The sequence below is a fragment of the Monopterus albus genome, unplaced genomic scaffold (assembly GCF_001952655.1).
Source record: "Monopterus albus unplaced genomic scaffold, M_albus_1.0 scaffold59.1, whole genome shotgun sequence".
In the NCBI taxonomy this organism is placed as follows: domain Eukaryota; kingdom Metazoa; phylum Chordata; class Actinopteri; order Synbranchiformes; family Synbranchidae; genus Monopterus; species Monopterus albus.
The window spans coordinates 168783-183962 of NW_018127939.1; the positions used below are offsets into that span (position 1 = coordinate 168783).

A 15180-nucleotide genomic window follows, 5' to 3' on the forward strand; every position below is an offset into this window, starting at 1 on the left:
TGTTGCTATATGTTAAATTATCTTCCTACATTCAATATTTGCTACCTTAAAGGCTGCAAATACATTAAAATGTGATAAATTTAGGAAGTCACTGGGCCTCTGTACAATGACAGCACACCATACATATTCTCTCTAAGTAATTTCTAGTTGCATCTGTTTTTGTTTTCATTTGATCTTTCTGATGCTATTGGCCTCAGCAGAGCAATACTGGGCTTTTTAAAGGAAGTGAAGTACTTACAGTAACAGCTCAGACTTTCCAGGGAGTTTCTGGAATGCCTGATGTAAGCACAAAATTAATAGCATGCAACAATTAAAATATGTCTTAACCACTTATCAACTCAGTGCTGCTAATATATCTGAGTAACATCTTTTCCTTATAACAAGACCTTTTCAAACAATTAGTTGGACCAACAGCGGTATTAGCGTGTTGTATTTTATTGTTCTCACATTTGGTGCAGTTGTAATAATAAAGCCATTTTTCTTCTGCATTCTTAGCACTCACCACTTATCTACCATCTGATATCAAACACATGATCAAAACCAACACACAACATGGTTTGAGTTTCACATCTTTAGGGATCATCCCACACTAGCTGGGAAACTGAATGTGCGTAGGTGGGTGTTTCATACTTCCAGTTTAAATGCTATAGTACCTGTAGGCCCAGGAGTTTTTGTTCCCTCCTGACTTTGATCTGCGCTCCATTGTGACAGAATGACTGAGCTCAGTCAGACCTGATAAAACATTCCCCACCTACAATTATTCTTGCAATTCACATGAAGAACATGTTATTCACAACAGGAAGATCTTGAGAGTCATATAAAGGCTCCATTAAATCCAGGCATTGTATCAAATTTCAGCTGCTGGGTTAGAAATTACAGTTCTCTTTGCACTGTATGAATGCACCACAGATGAGAGTACTCAACAGGATAATGTATACAGAATGTAAAAAATGAAATCTAAAGAAACAAGCATATTATACAAACCTGGTTACCAGTTTTACGGGAAGTTTTTTTTAAAAACCCTGCAAGTGGTAACAGAGATGAGGCTGACTGTGACCTAAGGTCTTCATAGTGTCAAGCAACATGTGAAAACAGTTCTCCCTCACTGTGACATCAGAATATTATACAGCGAAATACCATAATATTATGAATGTGTTGTACGCTCAAAAAGTGGGTAGCTCTGTGAAGGGGGTGCAGACCAAGCACGGTGCCTTGGGGTGATTAGATCCAATTCCACTTAGTTACCAAGGCCTGCAATTATTTTCAGACATTTACCAAGCAGTAAAGTCAGACTTAGCCCTTGTGGAGGAGGCCCCTCATTTAGAGTTCCCTAAACCTATCAGCAGTTGAAAAAAGAGCCAGAAGCAAGTTTAGACAGCAAGAAAGCGCCTGAGAGCAATTGAATTCTATCGCCAAGTTCAGCTGTGTGTTCCACTTAGCCACTGGTATTTTGAGGAGATGCACAGTTACCAGAGCCCCACACTCAAACACTCATGATGTCACTGAGGTTCTATCATTACAGGCTACAGATGATTCTGTGCTGGGCTGAGAGTTTTTTCCCACACTTGTTGTTGCAAACTTTACTTTGGAACCAATAAAACAAAGAGATTTCCGGGTGAGACTTAAGTTGCATAAAGAAAGGGAAAAGAGAAATCCAGAGGGAGAGAAAAAGTGAACCTCAAGACAATATTTCCTGATTTCTAAATTCCTCTTGTGTTACAATCTATTTTGCAGCATCTGCCTGAGTCTTTTCATTCCTCAAAGGAGTTTCAAAAGCAAACAGAAGGTAATGAAGTAGTTCCTGAAACTTTTCCTGAACATGTAAAATCACTGGTGACTATTTCACATTTCCTTTCACTTAAAAATCTGCTACTGTAATCAGAGCAATGCTCATGCGTTTTCTACAGTCTGATTCAAATGACCCATCCAAAACAGCTATCACCATCCTCTTTACTCACAGTACAACAAACAGTATGTGCAGTATGTTTTTTTTTTCAGCTGGCTGTTAAAGGTTTAATTTTGATTGATGCTTTCCATGTGTCCGTAAAGATCCATGTGACATACTGTTAATTTACTCATCTGCACACATTTGTGCGACCTGTCTGCACCATGAGCATGCTGACTGTGTGGAGTTGTTGCACAGTACTCTTTAGTGTTCATCCTTGGTTCTATTCTTAAGTGGTTCCCCACTGTTTTATTATTTTTCAAAACTTTTTATGTTGTCTGGCCAAATACAACAAAGTAGTTCTTCTTTCTGTCAAGAGGTCCCCATCAGTGGAGTTTTCTAGTATGCATGTGTGGAACATGTCAGTGTACTTATAGCGCTGATGGCGGTATGAACAGAAGCACATCCATGTCTGCAGCCTACGTCTGTCAGACGGCAAGCAGAAATCATGAATGGTTCTTTAAAGTATAAGTGGGCGTTGACGTCCAGATAAGCTCAGTTGTACTGCACTGTATTCATAATGTGGACGAGCAGCTTTCTTGAAACATCTGAACGCTTGGACTGAAGTCTTCACTTAAGATAAAGAGTACAGGTAATCTGGTCCAAATAGGCCATCTGCTGTTCCCACAGCCAACAACAGAAGCTAATAATCAGATTGTCCCACAGTCAGCCGAGATAAAGACAAAGCAATAAAATGAAACAATCTGGTGCTCTGACACTACAAGCAAGAGGGCTTGCTATTTCGCTGCTGGGCTGGGGCAGGAATGTGCTCTTTGAACCAGCTTTATTTAACAGCGGAGCAGCATACGCACAGCACGGCCAGAATCTCCGAGCTGGCCCAGGGACTGTTTGCTCCTGGCGTGGGCACATCAGATGCGGGGCCACTGGGTCAGGGAGCTGGCATCCTCACCCCTGGCACAAGTTGCTCCCCTCGGGGGCGTAAGGGCTGACACCGGGCTCATGGGGAGCACCAGACAGACAGGGGCCTACCAAACAGCTTGTCACCATAACCAACAGTGACATGGAACAATGAATGCAATTATTTACAAGAACACAGTCCAAGTCTCTTTTAGTCTCTCCCTATTACGCCTGTTTACTTTCACTCTACTTTTGCGGGGCAGCCTAGAGGGGCTGTGACCCTGCCGGCACAGTCGCCAGCAGGGCGTTTTCACAGTACCCAGGGCTACTCTGTTATTCATGCTCTCTTGCCCTGAGGCCTGATCAGTGTCCAGCTGCAGCTTCTTCCCTACAAAGTGCACATTTTGATGAAAGGTCAAGACAGACTCATCAAACAAACAAACAAACAAACAAAACAAATGTATAAAACTACACGAAAATGAATAGGCTCTTCGTTAGATACAGTGTTGAGTAATGTGGAAAAGATCTGCCAAGGGTTCAAGCAATAATACAGTAGTGAAGCATTACTTTCATGCACCATTAGGAAGGAATTTCTCTTTCTATTGCTCTTAACTGCTGAGAACCTGGTCCACCAAAACGTTTCTATAGACACATGGCTGTGAGTGGCATGGGGGACCTAAGACCGGAGTGAGCTGAAAAGTAGTTTGAAGTACAAATATGACACATTCAGCCCCATAAAATTAAACTATAAATTAAAATGCAATGTAATACATTTTTAACACAATGACAGAGATTCATTTGCTAACAAAAAAACAGAATTATTGACTATGCCCAAAAAAAGAAATAAATAATAATAATAATCTAATAAGCTCTGCAATTACATACAGTACATTACCAATATTCATAGCTGGTTAGGATGCCCATGGAAGTTACCAAATGTGGTTCTTTGCCCATTAAAGGGTTGATGACTGTCCATCTCCAGCCAGCTGTGTCTTAACTTTGTTTTTACATCTTCATTTTTACTAGAACAAGTGCAAATACATTATTATATAGCAGAGTATGCCTTGCCTGTCAGACCTGAAAGGAAGCCCACCTCACCTGTTGTAATAACCTTAGTGTGGCTGAGACCACAGTGGAACAAGATGGCTTCTGCATCTGTGCCTCACTGAACCAGCTCCAGCTGAACAAACAACACACACTCAATGTACAGTAGAAGCTACAGAAGAATAACAGTCCTAGTGTATATGCAAAGTCAAAAGCATACACATTCACACACACACACAAGGACACACTTGCACACATACAGTAGATACAGCAGGTTTCATTTTTCTTTTTTCTTGTGGCCCTTGGCTGAGGTTTCCAAATGAAGAGAGCGTGGAGTGTGGCAGAGGGTCCTTCCATAAACAATAAACAACAGTTATCTTGTGTGTGGCCGTCTGTGGTAAGCGATACATGAAGCCAAGACCAGCATCTGAGAGGCGTCTGCTCCTCTTTCCGCCTTTGGTCTTGCCTCTTTCAACGGCTTATAAAAGTGTGGATGTGTGTGTACACCCAAGGGTGTGTGACCGTGTTACACAGCACAGCACAGGGCTCCTCTGTATTGTATTTTAAAACTGGCTGGAAATAAAAAGGCAGAATTAAGAGTGGTGGGGGCAAGAGAACGGAGGCTGCCAGCATGCTGCAGAACTGCAGGGAGCTGCCCCAGATCCCAGCTGCCCGGGACTGGCTGAGAGACTCAGGCGAGTGCCATGCTTCCTCGGCCTTCATGGAGGCAGGCCAGAGAGAGTGGGTGGAGTGGGAGGTACATGTCAGAAAAAATACCAAAAATAATGCCTGTGCCTATATAAAGAAGGCATTGGGAGACACACAATGCTGATATACACAAGAAAAAACATAATTAGTCATAATTTGTTTTCAGAGAACAAAACAGTTTTAAAGCAAGAATTTGTTATATAAGGTGTTTGTATTTTATGGAGCACTGGAACATAGAAGCAAAGAACTTCCTGAGCAGTCTAATGAAATGGTTTTCCAGTATTGGTGGCCTTAGTGCCGCTCCTTCTCCACAGGGGCTGGCAAAACTCTGGAAAACAAAGTTTATCTGCAACTGTTTAATGTATTATTTGTCTAACAATCAAGGAAGCAAGTTTATTTTGCAGATAATTATGGCTTTTGTTGTGTTGATGGGAAAGATAAGCCAGAGTTCCGAACCATTAACTGGCTATGCTTTTTCTGGCAGATGCTAGCACTAAGTTTGTAATGCAGAAGCCTGAAAGAAAACTAGAAGATCCTGGCATTATGGGGAAGCCTTCCTTCCACAGCACAACATCAATAAATCAATCATTACAGACTCTGAATAGATGCACTTACTAGATTACACTTGTTCTTTAAATGAACAAACTTATCATCTCAACAGTTCCCACCCTCCTATGTCTTGATTCACTTACATCAAATAACATGACTCAATGAAAAATTGAGGCCATTAACTATACAATATTCAAACCATATGTAAAGTCAACATCTGATTTGACTCCCACCACACACTGAAGGGAGTAATACCAGTCCAAAGTGGAATGTGGGCCCTGAGCATTGTGGCTCTACTGTCAGCAGTAATAACTACAGCTCAGGCTAGAGCCCGTGGAAATCCCCCGGCTGGTCCAGATACTTTTGCCCTCTGTGGGCGCTAATCATGGCACTTGGCAGACAGCAGCATTTTTCCATAGGTCCTCAGAGAAAGCCCTTCCTCTGCAGAAGCAGGTAATCACAACAAGAGCACACCACACCCCAATGGCAGGCCAATGAATGCATGCCTGCTTTGTCCACTCCAGGAGGAGCTGGGAGACTATTTCTGCACTTCTGACAGAAACAAATGACCCCTATGTCACCATGCCTGTCAGCCTCACTGCCTGCTAGGGAGCTAATGTGGGTGGTGTTTGTCATTGTGTGCACCCTCCCTGAGGCCACGGGCAGGAAGTGAGCTCTACTTTGACAAGGGAGAAATTCGTTTACATCTATAGGCTGTTTACTCACCAACACTATATAAGGATGGTGGGAAGCTTAGCACTGAGGCATTGAAGGTTCAGGAATGGGAGTGCATGTGGTGCAATTGGAATTTTAGATTCTCTGAGTCAACAGACTAAAATTAGTATTGAAATGAAATGAAAAAAAAAGCACATTTTCAGGCCTCTGGTGGTATCCATTCCCATAATTCCTCTAGTTTCCTGCCCTGCATGTTTTCAGCATACCTCCATTTACCAGGGTTCCCTGGGTTTGCTTCCAGTGTCAAAATCCTGACATATGCTGCCTGAGTTTTCCATAGCTGAATCTTTTTCTTTGGACACCTGGACTTTAATGATCATGTCCAGAGGGGGCCATTTGGATGTATTTCATTACCACCACTGACACACTGTTCTCACCAACACCTTATTCAAGCTGCAGTAGTTATATTGGGAACTGAGTTATGACAGTGTTAGGGATGCTGTTATTGGACATACATACTGTTCCATGACTGTGAGGATATGGAGTGTGGAAACATGCTATAAAAACCAGACATTGTAATGGTGAAAGAAATACTTGGTCCCCTGCTCTAGTACACTTTTTATGGTTTTGGGGTATTGATGTTTCTGGTTTATAAAACTGATGAATGAATTAGAATAATACACTGTAAGGCTTACTTTATTAGCTTACTTTTAGGTGTAAGAAATGGTAAATCTACTGCGTTTTATTCCATAAAAACGTTTTCATTTCAGTTGGGTATTACAGGTGACGATGGCAGCAAAGCATCACAAAAATTGTTTCACAGTGAGGAGCTGGCTTTACATTAACTGCCAACAGTTCCCACAGCTCCACGGGAGGTCCCAAATTCAGTGGCCACCAAATAATTTGGTGACATAAATATGGAGGACTTGGCGACAGATCTTATGCCAGATCACTTTGCCTCTTCACAACAACTCTGACTGATCGGAGTGATAGATGTTCTTGTGAGCACAGGCTGATGGAACTCACATCCTCAGTTGATGAACACCCGAGACAAACCCAGAGCAGGTATAGAGCTCAGGTGGAGTCTGACTGCAGATTCTCTCTCCTGGTTTTTCATGCACACACTTACATGAATACAGAGGGACATCAACATACAGCTGTTATTTTAACTTACAGGCATTTAAAATTGAACAACCACAAGAGGAGCTGCTAAGGGGCAGGACATGGTAACCAGTTTACAATTCCCAGGACATGATACATTAAAAAAAATAAAGCCATATGACTTACATTGAAAGCTTGGACTGCTCATAAGTGGGCTCAGATCTTCGCTGGTCATTTCAGCCATGTTTATGACATCACTCAGGTGTGCCACAAGAGAAGCTGATCCAAGCATGAGGTCTTATGTAAGGCCACATCAGGTGGGCAGGCATTTTGTTGCTGCTTCTTTCTGCATTGTATCGTATGAGTCCACTTGTCTTCATAAATACTTTGAGTGGTGTTGGATTTCAACATCTGGATGACTGTGATTAAAAAAAAGAGCAAATTTAGAACACAGATAATGTGTGTAGACAAGAAACATTTCCTCCATGCATTGTGCTAAAGTCTTATTTCTTTATTACTGTGTGTATGTGATCTGAGCCTGGGCATCCTTGATAGTGTGAGTGCCGCTGTGTACATTCCCTTCGTTCCCTCAACCCTCTGGACTCCTAATGCTCACAGTGATCTCCTCCTTCTTAGCCAAACCCACCGCGCCTAGCCCACCCCTGGAATTGGCAATGGCACTGCCAAGCTGCCAATAATTATCTACCTCACTGCCCTTGCTAGCAAGCTGACGGGATGGGCAGCATTTGTCTGGCTGGAATATATCTGTCTGCCTGTGCAGGGTCAATGAGTGCATCATGGTCATCCTTATCCAATATTAGACTAAATCAGGCTCATCTACAAGTCTGATTTATAGGACTGGCAACATTGTGACAGTTCTGGTCAAAGCTTGTCTAAGAAACCTCCACTTTCAGTAGCTTTTTTGTGGTAATTGGACAAAAATCGTCAATAAACAGCCATCTGATCATAAACAGAGACCATGATCTATAGCGCATAATGTGGCAGATGTGTGGTTGCAGGAAAAACCACCCTAACTGTCAAGGGCTGTGGTGTGACTCATCCTGGGATCTTGTCCTCCATATCCTCCTCCACCTCTCATCTCATTACTAACTGATGCTAACCCAGCAGACTACAACACAGTCACCAAAGTCATTTTTATTATCCTGGGCAGGAACCAGAGGGCTCTTTGTGACTCATCTTTAATAAACCTGCATGGAGTTAAGTTGTTGCTTCCTGAAATGAACTACTGCCACTTTTATTTCTCAGGGAGCATCATTGCATACCTTTATGGCTCAACCACAAGTGACAAATTGATCTGGGTTTGAAAGGGACAAAGGTTCTTCCTTTAACTCAACTCTGACTTTATATAAGAACCATCATCTCTACCACTGTCACCAAAGACTAGGCAGCATGTTTTGAAAACCTCTGTGACTCATCAGGGAGAATGCAGCAGATAGGACAGGGCAGATGCAGGCAGTATAAGCAATACTACAGAGAGAATATTAAAATGCCGGTAATGAGAAATTTGGCCTGTGACACAGATGGGACGGGACTGTTTTTCGATAGACACCCTCCTTGTCAGTCTGCAGGGTTGAAGAGAGATCTCTTGAAGGAAACATGACTAGAATTTAAGTATCAACGAGAGAAGACAAACAAACCTACAGTACATTTTAGCCTACAGGTGGTGCAAACTGGTGTTTTTGTGTGGTGATGCAGATATCTGTGCACAGTAATTCATGCTGTGTGCTATATGTGGAAATGATTTAAAATTTCTATTTATGAAGGATCATTTCTGTTGTCTGTCTGTTGTCAAATAGTCTTTTTAAAGGTTGAGTACTTAGGAGTGGATGGCCAAGCCTGCACCCCTATTTATCTCAGTGAAATACCCTCTGGATGGGGACACCGTCGTCCTGGTAAAGACCACTCATTTATTCAGGTTTTTCCTTTAATTTGTCAGGTGTTTATGCAGTGAGGAACAGAAGTATTTGAACACCCTGCGATTTTGCAGGTCAGTCTCCAGACCTCAATCCAATAGAACATCTTTGGAGGGAGCTTAAACTCCGCGTTGCTCAGCGACAGCCCCGAAACCTGACAGAGCTAGAGGAGATCTGTGTGGAGGAGTGGGCCAAAATCCCTGTTGCAGTGTGTGCAAACCTGGTCAAGAACTACAGGAAACGTTTGACCTCTGTAATTGCAAACAAAGGTTTCTGTACCAAATATTAACACTGATTTTCTCAGGTCTTCAAATACTTATGTTCAGCAGTGCAAGACAAATAAATTCTTTAAAAATCATACAATGTGATTTCCTGAATTTTTTTTTTAATTCTGTCTCTCAGAGTGGGAATGCACCTACAATGTGAGTTTCAGACCCCTCCATGATTTCTAGTGGGAGAACTTGCAAAATCGCAGGGTGTTCAAATCTGTTCCTTACTGTACATATACACACGTACAGAAATCAAGAAAGAGGCTAACCACAGGAGCAAGGCTCATTTGAGACCATCTGTTTATCCACAGAAAATACCTTAGTTTTGTGCTCATCAATTAATCTCTGGCTGATACCAGCTGTGCAAAAACAGTTCTTTTGGTTTGCTATAGGAAAATGTACCCCACAACGCCCTGCTTCTCTTGTCTCTCACACACCACTGGGGAACAGACCAATCTCCCTGTCCTGAAACCACATACACTGCACTACACATCTACACACTGGCCTTGCTTTGGACTGTTCCATATTATTCTGTTTTTGATAAAGTTTTCTTTATAGATTCCCTGTTTCTTCAATCAAAAATAAATTGATGAACTGATGCAACAAAGTTGAGTATATGTTTAAGTACAATGGAAACAACTGCACCTGCTTTGATCTGTACAACAGTTTAGTCTTAGGGCAGAAAAAGCCTATATCGGCAGCAAAATGTGAAAATGAATGACTGCTACATCACAAATTTATCTCAAAGTTTCTTCAGATACTTCCTTCAACTGTAACCACACTACAGTATGTCAACCAGTGAATATAATGAACATACAACTACACAAACACCATCTGGGTCCACAAATATCTACAAATTATAAAGATGCTATACCCTTGATAAGCCTTCCTGTCTCCATCTACAATCTTTAAGCGCTGAAAGATCAAAGCTGGGAATGGTGCCACATTCTCAGAGTCCAAATGACCACTTGTCTCAGCCTGGATGTGATCCTAGATATTTTTGACATCAGTGTCAATGAAACAGGCAGGCTCATTCAGACAAACTCACTCCTTCCTGGCTCAGTTCTCACAAAATCCACTATATTCATAACAAAACAGTGGTCAACAGCACAAAAGCATCAAGGACATAAAAAGCCCTTGATTCATAAGCACTGCCAAAATACTCAATACTAAACTATAACAAATCAACACCATGCAGCTGGGAATAGTTCACAACTTTAGTTGACCATTTTTCCTGATGTACAGTCTTATGAGCTCAATATCTTGTAAATATTGGAATGTTTAATCTTCTCTATTTTGTTTGGTTTTATTAGGTTTCCTAGTGGATCCATTGAGAATGAAGTACAATCCAGCCATCCATGATATTAAACCCAGGTTGTTCTTTTGTACTAAGCAAATGTTCTTTCGGCTGCACTAGATTACTCTTTTTATACATTTATGACAATTTCACCAAAAACTGAAACATTTTGAGTTTCATAAACACAGATGTTAAAGCGGAAGTGTTGCACTGAATTCCATACAATTGTACAAGTGTAACTAATAAAGTGGCTGGTGAGTGTAAATCCACTGTGTTCTTAGCTATTTTTGACCAGTTCTCTCAGTGAGACCCCCACACAATTGGGGGTTGAAGGAGATTCCGCCTTCACTGGCCTCCTCTTCTGTGGTATCCCTCAGAGGTTAATCTGGGGTCCTCTCTTGTTTCCTTTCTAAACAATATTCCATCAATCATATTACTTTGTAGCCATAATGTGCATTCTACAGATACCCAATTTTCTAGCTGCAACCTGAAAAATCAGCAAATCTAACTCATTATATCATAACTTATGTATGTAATGTATTTCTTTCCTCTCTTTATCAGTTGTTTGTGAGATTAACAAAATAAAATAAAATAGTTTTCAGTGGCATTTGTCTTGAACTGTGAAACTCTGGTCTGAACATGGCTAATCAAGTCCTTACATTTGCACATTCTTTAACATGCTTTTATATTTTTAATCTTCATTGATTGGTATTAAATATTGCAAATAACTTAAAACTTTGTTCACAGTTATGCACTTTGATGTTACATATACTGTACATAGTTTCGGTTGTGTTTTTATTTATTTTTTCTCTTGCTCGTTCACTCACATGTACACATTTAATTTATCTCAGTTTCCACTTTCCTGGACACACACCCTCCATTATCTGTCACTCTCATTTGTTTTTTCTGCTTCTCACTGGCCCCTGGCACCATCTTGAATATTCATAACTGTCTTCTGATGAGCATGCTAAATGGGTGTCATAATGATTTGGCCACATGACAGAACTGGATTGTCTTTGATAAGCCCCAACTTGAGTCAGGACAAGGCAGCAAGGAAGAAAACAGCAACAGAGAGAAAGGAGACATTGACCCCAGAGAGTTTTTTGGTTACTTTGTTGAACCAATCAGAACCTGGGAGCAGGACTGTTGGAGCAAGGACATAACAGCAATGAAGAGGTCAGCAGGAGGGCGGACCCCTGTGGCGGCCCCGGGGGTGAAAGTCATTGTCACCAGGCTTTAATGGATCCCAAAATTCCTCAACTGACCAAAATCTGTGAACGATTGAGAAACGAAAGACATTTGTGATTCAAATAGGGCCTCTGGGGGCTCCACCATGAGGTTTGCAGTTGGAAAAGCTTCTCAGAGGAAACAAACATTCTCCCATAACTTCAAGGATAAGTTAAACTTGTCCCCTTTCCTTGTCCCCAATCTCACATTTTCAAATTTTTACATCATGAAACAGTGCAACTTAAAATGATTTACTGGGAACAAAAACAAATTCTATTTAGAAAATAATCTTTTGAATTAATTCAGGTATATAACAAAATGACTAAGTAAGCAAACAAATCATGATGAGAAATAGTGAAGCACAACTTGATTTGGTGTATTTCCTGTGAAGTAATCTCAATATCAACAATATAAAACTGTAAAATTCTTCTTAGAAAGCAAAAGAACGGGTTTGTCAAGAACCTGCATTATTTTCTCTACAAGTAAGAGAAAGGCCAACATGTAATTCCAGGAGGTAATAATTTCCTTTTGTTTGTTTGTTTATTATTTATTATTCTGCTAGCAGTGGTTTGACATAAGCTATACAAACCACCTCCAAACTTGACAGCAGAAATAACAGGAAACAGTGATTGCTTTATTTGATAGTCCTGTTGGAGTAGTCCAAATTTCCTATAGGCATTTCAGAGTCCAGAGCTGAACTGACTGTTTGTTTGTACATGCTGTACTGTACAGATGCCCAGGTATAAATAGAAGCCATGTCTATCCTCTTGATATGTTTTTGATTTAAAAAGTAAAACTCCCCATAGACTACATGCCAACAAGATGCCTAACCATTAAAACTGCCTTTTAGCCTGTCTTGTACACAAATTCGACCAGTATTTTGGAGTGTTTATAGTTTTAAAGTGTGGTGGTAATTACCAACAACGTACTGTACATGGCTTGTTTGTGACACTGACATACTTATGACATATGTTCTGATGCAATCAGTGTTAAATCTGTATGATTTTACCCATCATAAAAAAGCTTGTTTAAAAATCCTGGGTACACAACCTATGCTGTAGGTAAATCAGTCTAAAGTGAGTTTACAGGCAGAGTTGCTATACCCTTGGTTGCTGTATAAATCCCATCATCCTGTGGGAGGACTGGTATACCAACCACTGCGTTCTCTGTCAGCAGTGCAACCTCATCTGGCCTCACTGCCCAGTCTGGATGGAAGACAAAGACTACCAGTGACTTTCAAACCATCCTATCCCACAATCTGCACCCCACATTTACCAGTCACATATAAACATGTCCATGCACACTCACACATGACAAAAAAAAAAAAAGCTGTGAAAATCACAAACCTGCTCACTAATCTTTGCTAAATCTGTCACCCATTTGGCTTTATCTGTCTTTTGTTATCAGTGCTAGGATTGGAGAATGGGAGGGGGTCACAAGGGTAAGACTTTTTTTCTAGCATCTACTGAAAGGAGGTGGGGGGCAGTTGAACAGTGGTAGGCAGGACAAGGACAAGGGGCCTCCCCTTACTCAACTTCTCCATCCTCCACCCCCCAGCAGCCAACTCTGATATTTTTGGAAGTCTTTTTCCTTTATTCTGTCTTTCCCCCACTTTTCCTTTCCTCCAAAACCCAAATAAAGTGTGTGATGGATGAGTGAGCAGAGGCAACACCTCCCCCATCAATCTAGATCCATTTGGGTCTAGGAAGGAGGCAGAGGCTGTCCCTTCACAAGCCTACAGAGGACCCAGCAGCATGGCCCCCATGCCTCTCTCACACAGGAGCCACTGGACACTCACAAGCCCAGTCAGCTACTTACAGTAGTTGTCATGCACAGAGACTCACAAATGCAAATGCATGTTGATCACACATGCACAGTCCACACATACTGTACAGACATGCAATGGCAAATAAGCAACACTCAGATCTCAGCAGATACACTCCACCAGAGTACAATTTAGCAACCCCTTTACAGCCCCAATGGCAGCCTCAAGTCTCTGGACCCCCTATGCTCACAGAGAACCTGAGTTCAAACCAAATATGTAAAACTTCCATAACCCAGACAGGAAAGATACCAAGTGAAGGAAAAACAAAAAAAATAAGTGCAAAAGAAAGTATAAGAGGGGTAAAGAAAAGAGTGTGGAGAAAGGAGACACCAAATGGTCCTGGTTAGTGGCTGCAGAGCACAGAGCAATCTGAACAACACAATCAGTCTCTCTCTCTCTTTCTCTGAGTGCACCACCAGCACAAGAAGTGAATTCCAAGAGAATGTCGTCACCAGGAGCAAGGGACAGGCAAGGAAGTGGTTTTAGAGGAAAATGAAAACCCTGGTTTAAACCTCTGGCCAAGTTTGTGGGTGGTTTGCTGGGTGGTGTGTATATATATATATATATATGCGCTATATAGACTTTGTGTGTGCATGTGTGTACATATACACACAGTGGGCGGGTAGTCGACTTTGGGAGGTCGATCGCATGGGAGGTTGCACTCTCATGTGCACACAGGTACTAGATCAACATTATGAGTTAAGAAACTAAACATATGCATTATAAACTGCAGATGTGCACTGGATACACACAGTGGGGTGGACAAAATATTACCGACACGTCTCAAGGCCAGCTGCGTACTTCTTGTACCAACCTCCGCAAACAAATACATGGGTCCCCACACCTCTGTGATTGACCCATGGTGTGCCTTTGACAGCAGTCATTGGTCCATGGGACCCCCACCCCAATCACTTCCTCTTCAATGTCCTTCAAAAACATCATTTTGGATGTGTTGGGGGGGGGGGGGGTGTTGTTGGTGCAAATGATTTATGTGTTGAAAACTTATTAAATGCCAAAATACAGCACTGTGGTTTGTAATAATCACAGACATGATTGTTCAACTTTGGAAAGTTAACATGGCAGCAACTGTTTTATCTGTGGTCATTACGATCTGGAGGCAAAAAGCAGAATTGTGGTGTTCACACTGCAGAAAAAGGTCACTCAACTCTGGGCTTTTTCCATAGGACACTGCATTGTTTTGGCTCAGCCCCACATGAGCCGGTCCCCACTGCATAATGCAATATCTCCATCCATATAAAGGATAAGGGTTGATTTGATTTGATTTGATTTTGATTTGATTTTATTCTTTCAAACATGCAGAACAAATGACATCAACACACACACATAATTACACAAAGCCAACCACTGCTAATCCAGAATCAGTTTGCTTATACCCAGCACATGTTTGAATGGAGTAGGAAGAAGTCAGACTTATCCAGTCCTACCCCAGAACATCATCTTATACAAAAAATTTCATGCATCAGTGGCTGCAAGCAGTATCTAAACATAGTAAAATTCTCTTCTTCACCAACAAGTAATACACAGAAAACTTAAAACAGAGTGTTTCCTTAATGCCTTCTCGAATAAATCTCTAATTCTTGCGTATATCTTGAATGACACATACATTTATATTTATATTTAAACTCCTCAGTTCTAGTACTGTTTTTCATGTCCACACTTAAATTATTCCATAATTTGACCCCACTTAATACAATACAAAATCTTTTTTTGGTTGTACATATACATAT

General features: G+C 41.3%; 1 long non-coding RNA gene across 1 annotated transcript in view; it reads right to left on the reverse strand.

Moving 5' to 3' along the window:
• Positions 1-6503: 6503 nt before the first annotated feature.
• LOC109961833 (uncharacterized) overlaps positions 6504-15180 on the reverse strand; it is a 59164-nt gene continuing 50487 nt past the window's right edge. Inside the window, exons 2-3 of the long non-coding RNA XR_002275180.1 lie at positions 7067-7299; positions 6504-6903 (exon numbers count right to left, since the gene is read on the reverse strand). This is a non-coding gene — a long non-coding RNA (uncharacterized LOC109961833). The remainder of the gene's footprint in view (positions 6904-7066; positions 7300-15180) is intronic.